Consider the following 19,403-nt stretch of genomic DNA (forward strand, 5'->3'; position numbering starts at 1 on the left):
CAAAGTATAGTAGTCAACAGGTTCACACTTCATGGGTAACAGTGGGGCACATTATGGGGCACACCAGTGCACATTACAGGGGTGGCCACAGCAGGGCACATTATGGAGAACACCAGGGCACATTACAGGAGGGTGCAGCAGGGCATATTACATGGGGGGTAGCAGGACACAGTATGGGGCACAGTAGGACACATTACATGGGGGTGCAGCAGGGCACTTTTTGGGGCACAGCAGGGCACATTACAGGGGGGTAGCAGGGCACATTATTGGGCACAGCAGGGAACATTACATGCAACGGGATGGCACATTATGGGGCACAGTAGGGCATATTACATGGGGGCATAAGGACAAATTACAGGGCACAGCAGAAAACATTACAGAGGAGGGGGGCACAGGACACATTATGGGAGGCACAGCAGGGCATATTGCATGGGGGTAGCAGGGAACATTATGGGGCACAGAAGGGCATATTACATGGGGAAAAGGGCACATTATGGGGTACAACAGGACATATTACATGGGGGCATGAGGTCAAATCATGGGGCACAGCACATTACATGGGGCAGCAGGGCACATTATTGGGCACAGCAGGGCACATTACGGGGGCACAGCATGGCAGATTACAGGGCACATAATGGCATATTACATGGGGAAAGGGGGCACATATTGGGGCACACTGGAGGGCATATCTAAGGAAACAGCAGAGTGCATTATAAGGCACAGCATATTACATGGGGGTAGGAGTGCACATTATAGGGCACAGCAGAGAATATTACAGGGCACACAGCAGGACTTATTATGGTGTAGGTCTACACAGCAGGGCAAAAATTATTGAGCACAGTATAGTGCATTACAGGGCACATCATGGGGCACACAGCAGGGCACATCATGGAGCATACAGCAGGGCACATTACAGGGCACATCATGGGGCACACAGCAGGAAACATCACAGGGGCACACAGTAGGGCACATCACGGGCCCACAGTAGGGCACAAGGCACATCTTGGGACAAGGCGGGGCATATTATATGGGGGCATGAGGGCACATTATGAGGCATAGCAAAACACATTACATTGGAGGGGGCGGCAGAGCACATTATGGGGGCACAGCAGGTCATATTACATGGAGATAGCAGGGCACATTATTGGGCACAGCAGGGACCATTATGGGGAACAGCAGGGTATATTACATGTGGGGGAAAAGGGCACATTGTGGGCCACAGCAGGGCATTTTATATGGAGGCATGAGGGCACATCATGGGGCACAGCACATTACAGAGGGGCAGCAGGGCGCATTACGGGGGCGCAGCAGGGTATATTACAAGGCACAGCAGGGCATTTTGCATGGGAGCAAGAGGGAACATTATGTGGCACACAGCAGGGCACACAGCAGGGCATATCTAAGGAAACAGCAGAGCACATTATAAGGCACAGCAGGGCATATTACATTGGGGGAGGAGTGCACATTATGGGACACAGCAGAGAATATTACAGAGCACACAGTAGGACTTTTTATGGTGTTGTTGTACACAGAAGGGCACAAATTATTTAGCACAGCATGGTGCATCACTGGGCACATCACGGGGCATACAGCAGGGCACATCACAGAGCACACAGCAGGGCACATTACAGTGCACAAAGCAGGGCACATCACGGGGCACACAGTAGGGCACATCACGGGGCACACAGTAGGACACAAGGCAAATAACAGGACAGAGCGGGGCATAGGGCAATCAGTAGGGCACATCACAGAACACATCATGGGGCACAGGACACACAGTAGTGCACATCATGGGGCACAGGGCACATCAGGGGAACATACAGTAGGGTAGGGGCACATCATGGGGCACACAGCAGGGCACATCATTGGGCATGCATCAGGGCATGTCACAGGGCACACAGTATGGCACATCACAGGGTACAGAGCAGGGCATACAGTAGGGTACACCATAGGGACACAGCAGTGCCCATCATGGGACACAGTAGAGCATGGGGATCACAGTAGTGCACATCATAGAGCACATCATGAAGCACAGAGCACACAGTAGGGCACATCATTCAGCACACAGCAGGGCACGTTACAGTGCACACAGCAGGGCACATCACGGGGCACACAGCAGGAAACATCACAGGGGCACACAGTAGGACACATCATGGGGCACACAGTAGGATGCAAGGCAAATAATAGGACACAGCAGGGCATGGGGCACTCAGTAGGGCACATCACGTAACACATCATAGGGAACAGGGAACATAGTAATGCACATCATGGGGCACAGGGCACATCAGGGGGGTACACAGTAGGGTAGGGCACATCACGGGACACACAGCAGGGCACATCATGGGGCACTCATCAGAGCATGTCACAGGGCACACAGTACAGCACATCACATGGCTTACAGTAAGGCACACCATAGGGACACAGCAGTGCCCATCATGGGACACAGTAGAGCATGGGGCAAACAGTAGGGCATATCATAGAGCACATCATGGAGCACAGAGCACACAGTAGGGCACATCACAGGGCACACCGCAAGGCACATAGCAGGGCATATCACGAGGCCAAAGCAGAAAACAGGGCACCCAGCAGAGTACATCGCTGCAGCAGTTTCCTAGCATATTGCATCCAAGCACTGGGATCCTCTAGACTCATCACTGCATATCTAGACTCCTAGTGTCAGGTAAGTAAAGAAAGATTCTAAAATTCAAGTTTACAGTCTCACCCAATATGCCAGGAATAACGAGACCTCTCCTGGCTTGCTCCTCCCTGCCAGCCCCTCCTCTCTTCCCGTCCATCCCAGGTGATGCCACAAACAAGCACTTAGGGTGGACTGGAGGGAGGGAGGGGACAGTGGGGAGCAGTGCGCTAAGCAGAGCCTCTTATGGGTCCCCTACAGGCCACAGGCTTTCGGCCAGTGTCCGATTGATTAGTCCTCCTCTGCTTTAACTGTTTCCCCATCAGTTGCCCAAGAAGCTGGGGATCACACAAAGTGTGTCATGATATTATCTTCAAAGAGGTTGCGAGGGGAGTTGAATACATGAACAGCACTAATATGTATGTGATATTCCCTGATTGGCCAGTAGAGATTTCCCTGAGATTCCTGCTGGAAAATCTTATCTGTATTGTTAGTTGAGACATGCCTTTTTATTGCCTGAAGAATTTGATTGATGTCCAATCAAAGCACAACACCATTTATTTAACCTCCAAACGCACATATGCACGCAGGGTGGCCACATATATATATATGGCCCTGTGTGTGTGGCCACACTCCCAGTCATGTAGCCGGTGGCTACCAGAAAGCTCCCGATGCATACTAGCGTTCGAGATTTTTCTGATCAAGTGACCACTGTGACAGCCAATCACAGTGGTCACTTGACCCGAATGCCCACCTCCACCTCCTAGCATTTAGAACCCTAAAAGAGCCAGGAGGCCGCCATCGGGAAGGGGTTAAAGTGATTGTAATTTTTTTTCCATTAAAATAAAAAATACTTTATGCATACTTTTTCTGCACAATGGAATTGCACAGACAGTCCTCTACCTTTTCTTTTGGCACACCCCCTCTTCTTGGCACGCTTCACTCCTCCTTCCTGTGTGCATCCTCCTCAAAAAGGGCTGACCAAAAGGTTTACTCCTGATCCGGGCTGTGTGCATCCATAGTGCGGGTAAGCCCCACGCCCCCTTGCTCCTTACAGGAGTTTGACTGACAGCAGCAGGAGCCTTTGTCTCTCCTGTGAGGACCAGGAAAATGGAGTGTGCTGCTGCAGACAATACAGTGCTGGATTGTGACAGGCCACAGGTAAGTGTTAAGGAATGGGGGGGGACAAGTAGTGAGAAGGTTTTAGTTTAAAGCAGAGAATTCATTAAGGTAAAAAATATATATACTTTAGAACCACTTTATTATAGATCGTTATCTTGCTTTGGGTTTGTTCTGTTCAGGAACATTGTAAAGCACTCTTTTGAGTGTATCTGCTGACTAAGAGTGACAGGTATGTGACAGCTTATCTGGGGGCTGCAAACAACATTTAAACAGGAGGAGTTTTTTTCTCCTTGCCTAATTTCTGGTGATTGGATATGCTTTGTAAGGTATATACTGTATACAGTATATTCCTAAAAAGTTCATGTTACAAATAGCACTAACTGCTTCAACAAATATTCATTCACAGTATGTTAAAAAATGAAATGCAAAGTGGGGCTCTGGAGTACATTAATATTATTTTACAGAAAAATAGAATTATTAATTAGTGTGATTTTTAAAAGACAGACTTTATTTGAGATAATTTAATATTGTATTACATGTGGAAACATTTAGTCATCTAGAGAAGATATTTTAGTTTTTGGTGAATCCCAAAGAGAATTCCGATGCACAAAGTGCCACGCATGCTCAGAAAAAAATTGGAGACGAAATCTATTGGCTATTGGCCTCTACGTAGTCCCATCGTATGTTTTGTATGTCACCTCGTTCTGAACGATCAGATTTTCCGACAACTTTGTGCGACCGTGTGTATGCAACACAAGTTTTGGCCAAAATCCATCGGAAAAAATCAGACGGATTTTGTGGAAGGAATGTCTGACCGTGTGTATGTGGCATCATTAATATCCCTGAGGGACTCTACTGGTAAAAACTCCAATCTTGAGTCCCCAGGTTTGTATACTAAGTGTAATTTGAAAACCAGGTTGACTCCTCTAGGAAAAGGACTTTTATATGGGCAGGGGGCCAAAAAAGTGTACAAAAAAATAAAACATATAATTTTTAATTATGATAATTAAAATAATAGTAACACATACAGTATTGACATGAATATTACAATACAAATTTCATATATTTACAAAAGATAAAAAACAGACAAAAATAATTAACATAGCTTTATCCTGCTTTACTGTATTTTTCCTAAGACCCAACTGTATTACAGCAAATTACAGTGGACGAAGGGAAAAGCCCAACGCGTTTCAAAATCTTAAATAAATTCTCTTCATCAGGGTATGCATAATTCACATAAGACAGTAATCAGAAACTGGAAATCTGAGATTGAAACAAAATCAAATTTAAATTAATATATCAACATATCAATCATCTAATAACAAACAGTATAGGCTATTATCCATAAATAAGAAAGGGAAGAGAAAAAAAAAGGGGGAAGAGGAGAAACACTCACCAATATGGTGTCCAGGTTGTGTATACTGGACAAGAAGAGTATGAGTGATACAAGGCACAGACGAGGGGGAAGGGGCAAAAGGAAAAACCCTCTCTCTGGTCTCCAGACGGCAACATGAGCCAATGGGATCAACACATGCAACTTCACACGGCTCACAGAACAGAGACTCCACAAGGGACGTCAATAAGTATAGCCCAAAAGGATGCGAGGTCACTAAAGAAAAAAATAAATAAATAAAAAGTATAATTTTTTTATAAAAAGTATATATTTTATTAATGTTATTATATCATTTGTGTGCAGGGAATGCAGCAAACTGCCATTACCCTGCAAAGTGAGTATTATAATTATAATTGAGAATCGCATCCAGGGTAAGAGCAGCAAGTGCTGAACCCACTGCATAAAAACATGTGCGAGGCCAGGCAGTTTAATAAACATATAAGAAATATGAAATTATAAGAAAAAATAACAACATAAACAACTACCTGTTCTCATGCCACTCATGCCACTCATGCCACTTCCATTACAATTGTATCTGTTCTATGCTACATTTTTTGTTGCATTGCCTGGTTCTTTTTTCCATATCACAATATACTTTTATATTTTCATAAAAATGTATTCTTTTTTTTTTTGTTCCTCCCTCTCTCTGGCCGATTGATGCTTCATGCCCCGGTGGGGTCATCTGCGCTGGTGCCGCCCCTGACGGTTTCTCCACTCTGCGCACAGGAGGCCGCTGTTGTAGCATGTTTATGCACAATTTGGCCGCCTCTGTTTACATCTGGTCATGTGACCTGGATTTCCTGGTCACGTGGCCAGGGTATGTGCGCTGCGGGGCGGCTACGCGGGACGGCTTAGCCGCTTTACTTTCGCCAGTTGTGGCAGCGGCTCGGCGTCCCTGTGATGTCTGATCTGTCAATGCCGTTCTCGCGCCGCCGCCCTGAGGGACCACCCACTGCTTCCTGTTTTTGATCATGTGATGCTGCCTGTCATTGGATATGTGACGCTGCTTACGTTACCACGGCGACGGCGGGCTGGCTGTTCCCACGCCGCCGTCGCGGGGACCACCCATTGGCTCTTTCTTTTTCTTTATTTGACAGGAACATGCCATGTGACCATACACTGTCACCTCTCACACCAATTACCAGCCCTGTTTAGTTCAGGCATAGTTTCAAGGGCTCAGGACGTGAACCCTTGGATCTAGCCCTCACATATGTCGCCAAGTCGGGTGTATATACTTATAGGCATGCTTTGATGGCCTTTTTACAATTGCTCTATAATACTTTGTCTCTAATATGTTGATGGTCAGCTATTTTGCTCGCCTCACATAGAATATTGACAGTTAGACAACCTTGGTGCCTCTTTATGCCCTCCCCTCTAGGGCTTTGGCGATTTGGTTCTTTTGCAACCAGGTGATGTTTGCATATTTCATGGTGCTGAGCTTCCGTTATAGAAATCTGGCTTTTTTTCCCCCCCTTGGTGGTGGCATGAGAACAAGTAGTTGTTTATGTTGTTATTTTTTCTTACAATTTCATATTTCTTGTATGTTTATTATACTGCCTGGCCTCGCACATGTTTTTATGCAGTGGGGTGAAATTGGGATTCTCAATTATAATTATAATACTCACTTTGCAGGGTAATGGCAGTTTGCTGCATTCCCTGCACACAAATTATATAATAACATTAATAAAATATATACTTTTTATAAAAAAATTATACTTTTTTTTTTCTTTAGTGACCTCATATCCTTTTGGGCTATACTTATTGACGTCCCTTGTGGAGTCTCTGTTCTGTGAGCCGTGTGAAGTTGCATGTGTTGATCCCATTGGCTCATGTTGCCCTCTGGAGACCAGAGAGAGGGTTTTTCCTTTGCCCCTTCCCCCTCGTCTGTGCCTTGTATCACTCATACTCTTCTTGTCCGGTATACACAACCTGAACACCCTATTGGTGAGTGTTTCTCCTCTTCCCCCTTTTTTTTCTCTTCCCTTTCTTATTTATGGATAATAGCCTATACTGCTTGTTATTAGATGATTGATATGTTGATATATTAATTTCAATTTTATTTTGTTTCAATCTCAGATTTCCAGTTTCTGATTACTGTCTTATGTGAATTATACATACCCATGATGAAGAGAATTTATTTAAGATCTCGAAACGCGTTGGGTTTTTCCCTTCGTCCACTGTAATTTGCTGTAATACAGTTGGGTCTTAGGAAAAATACAGTAAAGCAGGATAAAGCTATGTTAATTATTTTTGTCTGTTTTTTATCTTTTGTAAATATATGAAATTTGTATTGTAATATTCATGTCAATACTGTATGTGTTACTATTATTTTAATTATCATAATTAAAAATTATATATTTTATTTTTTGTACACTTTTTTGGCCCCCTGCCCATGTAAAAGTAATTTTCCTAGAGGAGTCAACCTGGTTTTCAAATTATCTTGCTATTTAGGATGGGGTTAGGTCTTGGCCATGCTGCATTTGTGACTCACAGCACCTTTTTCAATTTCTTGCATACTAAGTGTGGTCATTCCCTACTGCATTATTTGTTGATGTTATATTAAGAAGGATGTAACAGGAAATATTTTGAAGGTGGGCAAGAACTCCATAAATTACAAAGTGGTCAAAAGTCATAGTTAGAAACTCCAATAGCTTTAAGGTCCCTAATTCCAGTGGGTTCCATGACTGACTGACTGACCCTGAAAAAAAAAATCTTGAATTTCTAGATTAATCTCCCATTTACAGAAAATCTTTCAATGGTCATTTACATACAGAATGTTAGGGATATATATTGTATAAAGGAGAATGAGAATGCAAAAGTTATCTTTGAGTAAGCTTTTAATAATTAACCACTTGCCCACTAGACACTTTTACCCCCTTTCTGCCCAGGTCAGTTTTCAGATTTCAGAGCTGTCACACTTTGAATGACAATTGCGCAGTCATGCAGCACTGGACCTTGTATGATTTTTTTTATAATGTTTTCACACAAATAGAGCTTCCCTTTGGTTGTTTTTAATCACCGCTGTTTTTTTTTATTCTTTGCTAAACTAATGAAAAAAGACCACTGATAGGTGACATTGATGACCACTGATAGGCGGCACTGATGGCCACGATAGGTGGCACTGATAAGGAAGCACTGATTGGCAACTTTGATGGGAACCAATTGACAGCACTGATGGGCACTGATTGGCACTAATAAGCATCACTGATTGGCACTGTTGTGGCTGCACTGATAATCAGGACACTAATAATCAGTGCCCTGATTATCAGTGTAGATGTCCCCTTTCACACTAGCTGGTTAACAGCTCTCTCCTCTCCTCAGGCTGTGACAACATGAGAAAAGGAATGCCGATAACTGGCAATCATATTTACATTGTGATCAGCTATGATTAGACCTAGCTGATCACGTGGTAAAAGCCACTGTGATTGCTTTGTTTACCCTTATCTGTGATCAGCTGTGTCCAAAGGACACAGCGATCACAAAATGCATCGTGTGCGTGCTTGAGCAGGCATGTGGGGTACATGGTTATGGGAGGATGTCAATAGATGGCCTCCCAGAGCTGGATGACTACACTGTAGCTGCCATTCAGCTATAGCGCAGTTGGCAAATGGTTAAATTGGTGTTAAACCCAAAAGTAAACCTTTACTATATTGCAGCTTACCAAAACATGTGATAAAAAACTCACAAACTGCAACACACCAAAGAGCTATTTTGCCATGTTTGTTACATGTAGGGCAGCCCATTGAAATTGATGGGCTATCCTATGTGTGTCACAGGAAATGCGCTCCAAAAAAAGTGTACTCCCACTACACTAGGTGTAAATGGGGCCTGAAAGTAAGGCAGTGAATGGGATATGAGGTTTCCTGGAAGGTCACATGGTGATACAGAAAGTTATGGGCTCCGAATGCTTTTAAAAAATTCTGTCAGAGAGGTGCAGATTAAAGGTACCATAGATTAGGTAAGTGAGAGATAAGCACTTTGGGATGGCTTTGATGTAAAAGACATTAGAAAAGGCTTCTATGTATTATGAAAAGAGAAATTCTGCCTGAAATGTGGCGTTTAATACTGCTTTAAGGTCTGCTGAAATGTTCACTCTGGTTTGTTTCTTGGGTTCCTTTCAATTATGTTTAGGTATTTAGGTATTTTTTTTTCTTTTTATATGAATTAATTTTTCAGTATGATAATGCAATGAAAAAAAAAAAAACCTTTGCAGCATCAGTCTAACACCACACTCTGCGAGCTGGTGGTAAGTAGGCTTGGATTTTTCCTGGGCATTCCCCAGGCCTTGTTGTTACCTGTTTAACACCACACTTAATGTTGGTTAGTCTTCCTTTGCTCAACTCCAAACTTAGTTGATATCATTCCAACCATTATGAATACAGCTCAGACATATTGGGACTGATTTACCATAGGAGTAGAGCATGTTCACTCTGCAAAGTGAATTTTCACTTACCTTAGCAAATAAGGTAAAACTTTCCATCATCCAATCATGTGTGAGCAACAATCTTGTTTTAATTTCCCTTGCACAAGACTGGGGTCTTCAAAATGAACACAGCTTCACCTCATTTACTAAGCTAATTGGAAATGTATTTTACAAAGTAAATACGCTCTACATTTTAGTAAAGCAACCTCTTTATATAATGAGGTTGCATCATAGATCCCGATTAACTCAGCTACCTACCTGCATGAAACTATTAATATAATTTGCATAATACAAGAAACAACCTAACTGCAGAAACAAATTAAAAAGTAACACAATATAGTAAAACTATTTTTAGACTTCCCTTTAAGGGATAGAACCCAAAATGTCATTAAAATCCTTCATGTCATTGAGTGCAAGCCAGCAATTTATATTTTTGTGATGGCATATAGCCTTGGACTATATTGTGCAAGATGATATATAAAATGGATCTATTAGGAGATTGTCCATTTTTGAAGGCATCTATTGAAAGGAGTTTCTTTACGTAGTTGGATTCAGTATTTTTCTAAGACATTTTATTTAAGCTTTTTGCTACATTTGGGAGATATGCGCATCCTGTTGTCATGGAAATAATTCTGCCTTCATTAGACTGTTTCTCTACATCAGCTGCAGGACACCTACACTATCACGCAGAATTTTATGCAGGATGGGTATATACATATGCTGTGTATGTTTCTTGTTTTAGGAAAAAGATAACTTAAATACATAAATGTGCCCCTGTTTTAAATGATAGGCATATTGGGATTCCCCGCTCAATTCAGAGACTATACAAATGCATTAAGGCACAAAATTAATGTTTTTTTTTTATGTCACTGATATTGAAAGTGGATCCTTCATTCATTCAAAGGGACTAATTATTTCTTAGAACCACCATACCACCATAGTGGAGAAGGATCTGGGGGTTTTGGTAGATCATAAGCTCAATAATAGCATGCAATGCCAAGCTGCGGTTTCCAAAGCGAGTAAAGTCCTTTCTTGTATTAAGAGAGGTATGTACTCCAGAGAGAGAGATATAATTTTGCTCCTGTTCAAATCATTAGTAAGACCTGATCTGGAATATGCAGTTCAGTTTTGGGCACCAGTTCTCAAAAAGGATATCGGGGAACTAGAGAAAGTGCAGAGAAGGGCAACCAAACTGATAAGAGGCATGGAGGAGTGCAGCTATGAGGAAAGATTAGAGGAACTGAATTTATTCACAATTGATAAGAGGAGATTAAGGGGGGATATGATCAACATGTACAAATATATAAGGTGTCCATATAGTGAACTTGGTGTTGAGTTATTCACTTTACAGTCAACAAAGAGGACAAAGGGACACTCTTTACGTTTAGAGGAAAAGCAATTTCATCTCCAAATACGGAAAGGTTTCTTCACAGTAAGAGCTGTGAAAATGTGGAATAGACTCCCTGCAGAGGTAGTTCTGGCCAGCTCAGTAGATTGCTTTAAGAAAGGCCTGGATTATTTCCTAAGTATACATAATATAACTGGGTACTAACATTTATAGGTAAAGTTGATCCGGGGAAAATCCGATTGCCTCTTGGGGGATCAGGAAGGAATTTTTTCCCCTGCTTTAGAAAATTGGATCATGCTCTGCTGTTTTTTTTTACCTTCCTCTGGATCAACTGTGGGTATAGAATTGGGTATATGGGATTGTATGATATTATTATTATTATTATTATTTTTTTTGGTGGTTGAACTAGATGGGCTTGTGTCTTTTTTCAACCTAACTATGTGCCACAACTGAATCTTACAAAAACTTTGGGACATGGACATACTTGTGTTGATAGACATAGTCCATGAGAGAGGAACACAGACTGAGAGAAATTGACAAATATAGACTCTCAGGCATTGATGGATTGACATACCTGGACAAATTTCCAAATAATATTTTAGGGCTCTGTCAATGGTATAAAAAGTTAGCGTTCCACTCAAGCACTGAAACTAGCGTACGTTCCAACTGCCAAATGTTTGGGGCTGAAATTTATACCTTGATGCGCATTTCTTCAGAGTGACTTCATCAGGAAGTGTTCCGGTCACCATTTTGCCCAAACCTTATATAGTCCATGCAGGGCTAATACAAGGTTTATATTGATTTCGTCACTCTGACAAAATGCATGTCGAGGTGTGACTGTCATGTAATTGTGTACCCAAATACATTTTTTTGCATTTTTTAAAACAGATACAGTTTTATTTTGCTTGTATTTATTAACCACTGCTTTTTTACCATATAAAGGAAAAAAGACCAAAACATTTTTAAAAAGCTGATCTTTTGACTGGCTATCACAACTGATTAATCTTAATTTTTATAGAAATAAGTTGGTCCACACTATCCCAGAGACACATTACTGTTAAAGGTACCTCATCCCCTAATAATTCTATAAATATTGTATCCAAGAATAGGAAAAGGGGGGGGGGCAGGGGATTTTTTTACGGTACACTATATAAAGAAACAGAGATTTCTTAAAAAAGAATTCATAGCTTTAATATTGGAAATATGTTAAAATTATTTTGGAAAAACCAAAATAGCAAAAATATAATAACAAATACACTTTTTATACAAAAGATTACATGACACAAAGTATAGGGGATCCTGAAAATGTTAGTTGCTGAGAATGATCATGTGTCCTCCCGACATGTTTCGCGTTTTTGCTTCTTCAGGGGAGTATGCAACTAACATGAACATAAACACAAAAAAAGGTTTAAGAATACAGAAAATACATTTATGCCATACAATTGGATACACATAAATTTCAGAACATTAAGTATGAAATTGGTCTCAATTCGCTCAGTCCAAGGAGGTACTATGCTTACCCAGGTATAATCATTCCCGGCATCGCAACCCACAAGCCAATAGATGGTGAAATAGGTGGCAAGAATTGGGTGACAGGATCAAATGCTAAAAACAACCCAGCCCCACGCAGGGCATAGATGGAGGTAGACAAGCGCTACAAAGATCAAAAACAAAATCCAGATATAAGTACCAAGTTTACAAATCCAGCACAGGTATTGAAAAATGTTAGTTTGTAACAGAAAGGGTAACTGATATCAATCCCTAAATTATAAGAGGGAATTGGGGCTGAAAAACAAGCCTCCATAGTAGAACATGAGATACTCATTATCAAAGAAATAAAACAATTGATTTTAATTACGCTTGATTGGTAGCTTGTAAAAAGTGGCTGCTGGGGGTATACTACCAATATACTGTTAAAGAAAGCGAAAGGAATAAAAATTATTTTTACCTGCAGTTAGAGTCAAAGATGGAAGAGTTAATTCCATATGATAATATTGGTGCAGTACAAATGCAACAGATTACAAAGAAAGAATCAATTGATTCAGTGTGGTATTTTGTAAATTACAGAGTACAGCGGTATGCTGCCACTGCCAGGCTTGCTGAACCTACAAGCAAATAAAAAGAAGGATGAGTAGATATGGGTATAGAAAGATGTCTTTCTATACCCATATCTACTCATCCTTCTTTTTATTTGCTTGTAGGTTCAGCAAGCCTGGCAGTGGCAGCATACCGCTGTACTCTGTAATTTACAAAATACCACACTGAATCAATTGATTCTTTCTTTGTAATCTGTTGCATTTGTACTGCACCAATATTATCATATGGAATTAACTCTTCCATCTTTGACTCTAACTGCAGGTAAAAATAATTTTTATTCCTTTCGCTTTCTTTAACAGTATATTGGTAGTATACCCCCAGCAGCCACTTTTTACAAGCTACCAATCAAGCGTAATTAAAATCAATTGTTTTATTTCTTTGATAATGAGTATCTCATGTTCTACTATGGAGGCTTGTTTTTCAGCCCCAATTCCCTCTTATAATTTAGGGATTGATATCAGTTACCCTTTCTGTTACAAACTAACATTTTTCAATACCTGTGCTGGATTTGTAAACTTGGTACTTATATCTGGATTTTGTTTTTGATCTTTGTAGCGCTTGTCTACCTCCATCTATGCCCTGCGTGGGGCTGGGTTGTTTTTAGCATTTGATCCTGTCACCCAATTCTTGCCACCTATTTCACCATCTATTGGCTTGTGGGTTGCGATGCCGGGAATGATTATACCTGGGTAAGCATAGTACCTCCTTGGACTGAGCGAATTGAGACCAATTTCATACTTAATGTTCTGAAATTTATGTGTATCCAATTGTATGGCATAAATGTATTTTCTGTATTCTTAAACCTTTTTTTGTGTTTATGTTCATGTTAGTTGCATACTCCCCTGAAGAAGCAAAAACGCGAAACATGTCGGGAGGACACATGATCATTCTCAGCAACATTTTCAGGATCCCCTATACTTTGTGTCATGTAATCTTTTGTATAAAAAGTGTATTTGTTATTATATTTTTGCTATTTTGGTTTTTCCAAAATAATTTTAACATATTTCCAATATTAAAGCTATGAATTCTTTTTTAAGAAATCTCTGTTTCTTTATATAGTGTACCGTAAAAAAATCCCCTGCCCCCCCCCTTTTCCTATTCTTGGATACAATATTTATAATCTTAATTTTTGTCAGAACAGTATATTTTTTATACCCTTCACAGAAAAGCAGGCCAAACATGTATACATATTTGCATAGTATTTTTACAATTTTATTTTTCTTAATCGTTTTGAAAAATCAGTTTGATAGTTATCAAACAGCTATGAAATTGTTATCAAATTGGAAATATATCATAGTGAGCCACACATTGAATTGTCAAATCAGAACTGGGGACCCTGGACAGTGCTGCAGCTATTGAGTGTCTCTTGTATAGAGAAAAAAGAGGTTTGCCTAGTACTGTGATTATATGGCCGACCTATACCTCTGTTTGTTTTCCTCCATGATCATTTTCTATAAGACTTAAAGGCACAGTTCACCTTTGCCAAAAACTGCCTATGCAGGTAAGGGGTGCATGTAGATAAAATAAAATTGGGCAGCTTTGACCAAAGTTGAATAATGCCCTTGATATAGATGTAGGCCTTTTGAGGCCTCCTGAAAACTCCCAGAGATTGTGTCATACAGTCCTGCCTAGTTTAAGATGTTGCCAAGAGACGCTTAGCGGTTATTGTTCACCTCCACCATACCAGAACAGAGCTCTCAAACATTTAGCTGAGAGTTACTGCGTCATGGGGTGAGAAAGTATATGTGAGGGGGTTTAAATCAGAGAAAGAGCTTGCTCCTGTGATAGTGGAGGTGAACAGTAAGAGCTAGAAGTCTCTTAGGAAGGTCTTAGCAATGAGGAAGGAAGTGATAAAACAATCTCTGGGAGTTTTTTTATAAGGTATGGGAAGTATGTACTGTTAATGGCCTACATCTAGGAGGTATGTACTATTAATGGCCTTCACCTAGGAGGTATGTACTATTAATGGCCTACACCTATTCAAGTTTGGTCAAAGCTGCATAGTTTGTTTTTATGTACATGTGCCCCTTACCTGCATAGCCAGTTTTTTTTTGGTAAAGGTGAACCATACCTTTAAAGTTTAGCCAGTAGTTGGTAAAATCCAAACCCCACTCTTTCCTTGTAGCCTGAAATTCAAGCCCTCTCTACAGCTTTTTTTGTGGCTCTTGATATGTTGTACGCAAAGAGTCACAGAGATGTAAATCACAAAACAGCAGATAAAAAAAAATAGCCACTTGTCACATTGTCTGCAAACAGAAAAGTGCACATAGCTTTCTTCCTGACTGCAAGTCCTGTTAATCAACCTTTAGAAGCTTTTAAACTTACAACAATAGCCCTGTTAAAGCCTGAATTACAGAAAACGTTTGTAGTGAGCTTGTCATCATTATATCAGCCACCAAGAATACAAATGTTCTTTTTTAACTTTGGCAAACCCCAGATTAGATTAAAAATGCTAAGCTGAATCATATTTGAAATATATTGAAATTTTGTCTTCGTATCCTGATATATTTAAATTGTTTGCTCATTTTCTTTTATTTCTTGTCTTGACATTCAGTCCATTTAGTTCACCCAAATCTGTCACAAGTGCTTCATGTACAAAGCTTAGTCATTGTTCTGCTCAATCCACCTCTCTATCACCTAATTTTCTCCCTCCAATAAAATCCTACCTCAAGCATATGCCTTCACATAACAAAAACCTCTCCATCACATACACCCCAAGCACGCCAACCAAACGAATCCCAAAATGTACCAGGGCTTCAGCCATTCTACAAAACCTGCAATAAACATTAGTCCATATCTATAAAGACAACCTTTTTGATTCCCTTGCTGTTAGTGAGACTGATAAGCCAACCATTTTTATGCTAATTCTACCCCTCATTAATACCTTCCAAGCTGCGACACTTCATCAGGTTTTCTAGTCAGCCAAGGGACACCGACAACTCAGCCTGCCAGTGATATCTCAAACTCACCTGAACCACCTCTAGTAAGTCATGTAAGTGCAAAGTCAACATGTTATGGCCAACATCATTCATTTGCATGCTATCATGCCTACCGTATATCCTTTGATTCTCCAATTCTACATGCAGCACTACAAAACCACTGCATTGTAACCTTTATTTGAATACAGCTCTATTGACCTTAGTATAAGCCTTTTCCACTGCTCTGGGATCCCTCGCCTCATGCAAGTAAACTCTGGGAAGAATCCCTGAACACAAAAATATCACCCAGAGAAATACAGACCATAAATAAGTAAAGCAGGTCAGGCTTAATAGCCACAATAAGATTCTGCATAGTTGTACTGCCTAGGTCGTTATCACCCGCATGTATGACTAACTAAAATGTGTCCCACTGACAGCTCAACATGCAAAATTATGTTTTCTAAAACTGATTGGACACAATAAAAAGCCAATGTTTTTTTCATAGAGTAAAAGGAATATTCTCCAAAGTTCCACCAATTTATTTCTTGGCAAAGTAGAAATGTGCCAAACTAAATAAATTTTAATCCCAAGAAAGGTAAGAACCCTGCAAGGGCCCTCAGTAAGATGCTGTATCATCTGCCTACAAAAGTCAGAATCTGCAGGGCCTACTAGAAAAAAGTAATCAAAGTAATAGGTAATGGATGATAAGCCAAAACTCTCCTTCACCACTCACTCATGAATGAAACAAATCTTTAAAAATATGAACAAGAGATGGCACACCCCATTGGGAGACACCAATCGGCATAATAGTTCCCATTCAATTTACAAGTGAGTAGACGAAGGACATAATGTCCCATCTAAAAAGATCTGAGCAGATGCAACGGTGCTTGTCTTTCCAGAAACTGCCAAGCCATTAAACAATATCTGTGGGGCAATGGAATAAGGTGCAACACCTGATTAAGGGTTCCCTTGTACAGGGGAAGAAGGATAAAGAAAGTATAGATAATTGTTCAACTGAGGGCCCGAAAACATACATAGACAATAAAGAAGCGCTGCCCACAGAAGGATGTATATTGCCTGAAGGCACACTGCATGGAATTCCCCCACTCCCAGAATTACTGGAGTCTACTCCTAAGCACCCAAATTATTGACTGGCCGACCCAACAATACCCTCTTGGGGCATGGAACGTGCAGCCTGACTATTGAGAGGGTGAACACCCGCATTCATCACCCACAGCAGATGACTATGCTTAGAGCGTCTGTGGCAGGTCCTCCTATCCTTTTCAAAAACTCAGTGCACAGTAATTCCTCCTCTTCAAGACCTGGTTGCCGCACTTCCTCTCCTGGCCTAAACTCTTGGTGGAGAAGGGGTTAGCCGGTGCTTATGAGCATCTGGAATGCTGTAGTTTGTCTGTAGGGGTGGATGGAGCAGCTACAGCAGGGGAAACAGATTGATCCAATGACAATACAGTGGGCAGGGCTGAGATCACATACCTTCCTTTCAGCCACCCATTGGATGAATGCCAGCAATTGAGGGAGTTTAGTGATGTACATGTGAGTTATAAAGAGCAGAGGAGGTGAAAATAACTTTTTCCTGCTGTTCCAGGGATGGACTGAGGAAACATTTGTTACCTCCTGCAGTATCACTATTGTCACTCCTCCCCCCCCCCTTGATTGACCTAAGCCCTCCTACCCACCGCCATGTTACATTGTGCTTAAGGGCACAGCATGATCCATGATGTCAGGGCATCATGAAAACTTTTTCCTTCCCCTGAAACAGAACACAATGCAGGGTCTGAATATTGACCATGGTCCTTCAATTGTGTAATGCAGTACAAACGCACATTGCAACTATTTTTTTCCATGCACTAACTACACTATTTTTTTAAAATATAAAATACACAAAAATCACTAAAGTCTATTGCGTACATTTATATATTTGTGCTAAGATATTTAAAGTACACCTAAGCCTGCAAATCAGAAAACAAAATACAGACTACTGCTTTTTGTAAAAAATAAATGAATATCCACACTACCCAACTTTTGGGATGCTGACAGACCAGGATCTGTTCAAGATCATCTAGGTCCTATTAGCCATACACAGACCATGCTGGAACCCTGGACAGTTAAGTGTCCTATTAATAAGAATCAGCAGCTACAGTATTTATAGCCACTGACTTAAAATGTTTTGTTTCTAGGGTGATGAACTGCTTTAAACTCTTATTATCTTTATCACATGGGGAGGGTATCCATGCATTTTAACTGTGCTTGCAATAATGATGTACAATTTCCTAATATATTATGGATTCACATAGTGTAGATAGATATGTTGTATATGTCTGATATGTAAAACTCTGAAATTAGGCTTGTTTTATCTAGATCTTAGATCTGAAGATGTGTCAGCAAGGTTTATTTACAAGCTGACAATTAACAGCTTCTACTTCTAGGGATATCCATTAGTCCCTAAGTCTTCAAAGGCTTAATGCTCTTTGAAAGAAATTATTTGGACAGCTACCTTAAGTAAAACAATACTTAAAGATTAGCACCTACGCAAGTAACCAATGAGATGATTAGTACATGTTTGTAATTGACAGAAGTTATAATATTGAAGAAAGTTAAGATTGTATGTATGTGTATATGGGAAGCATTTTATTCAATATGGAGCTCATCAAATGAATTTGTTAAGAAAGATCCAATTGTAAGCTATTGAACTGAAATCTGAACAAAGCTACTTATTCGAGAAAAGAGCAGAGGGAGCTCCTTCCTGAATTACTTGGCATTGGCAAATGACCATGGGGAACATTGCTCTGTCTCTGTATGTCCCATCCACTAAATCACCATGATCAACGGTTGAGGCCACACACAAGTTTTTCTTTTTTTTCAAGATTTTTTTTTATTGTTTTTTAATGTTTTTTTTTATCTAAGCAAACATAATCATTACAGAAGAGAAGAGTAACATGTACAAAACAGCTGCTGTTTTCGGCTAAGAAATAATTCACTAAATCATATAATAATCTGTACTCAGTATGTCTGGGGAAGAAAAAAACAAAACAGGGCATCAGGACATAACAGTCTAGATACAGGTGTGCCCTGTAGTTAGAAAAATAAAAGTAAAAGAAATGTTGGTGCCCCGGAGAGAAGTACATACATTCCTTACACAAGTTATTTTTTTCTGATTCTCTTATATGTATACAACTTATAGAACCATTGGAAGCCAATAAAGGGTTATTTTTCACAAATAGGGCTGTTGTTTTTAATTTATTTTATTAGAATTATGCTATGTGATCACGGCCCTAATGCAAATAAACCATATTGGAACTGTTTTTAAATGACTGCACAAAATTAATGAAAACTGTAGACAACTATAGACAACTATAGGTTGCTCAGTCATAATTTTAATAATTCTGAAAATGTTTGAATGGATCATTAAACTTTTTTGAACACTCTACACGGTATCCTGCAGGAAA

At 40.3% G+C, this 19,403-nt stretch overlaps 2 long non-coding RNA genes across 2 annotated transcripts; one reads left to right on the top strand and one right to left on the bottom strand.

Annotated features, from left to right (window-relative positions):
- Positions 1 to 12,096: 12,096 nt before the first annotated feature.
- On the bottom strand, positions 12,097 to 12,986 carry LOC143998354 (uncharacterized). The gene is made up of 3 exons (XR_013277875.1): positions 12,870 to 12,986; positions 12,442 to 12,575; positions 12,097 to 12,300 (listed from the first exon to the last, which is right to left on the bottom strand). It is a non-coding gene; the product is annotated as an uncharacterized LOC143998354 (long non-coding RNA).
- A 176-nt stretch (positions 12,987 to 13,162) lies between these two features.
- LOC143998355 (uncharacterized) lies at positions 13,163 to 13,913 on the top strand. The gene is made up of 3 exons (XR_013277876.1): positions 13,163 to 13,279; positions 13,574 to 13,707; positions 13,849 to 13,913. It is a non-coding gene; the product is annotated as an uncharacterized LOC143998355 (long non-coding RNA).
- Positions 13,914 to 19,403: the final 5,490 nt, after the last annotated feature.

The sequence above is a fragment of the Lithobates pipiens genome, unplaced genomic scaffold (assembly GCF_037356315.1).
Source record: "Lithobates pipiens isolate NorthernLeopardFrog02 unplaced genomic scaffold, aLitPip1_a1.2 Scaffold_19, whole genome shotgun sequence".
Taxonomy (NCBI): domain Eukaryota; kingdom Metazoa; phylum Chordata; class Amphibia; order Anura; family Ranidae; genus Lithobates; species Lithobates pipiens.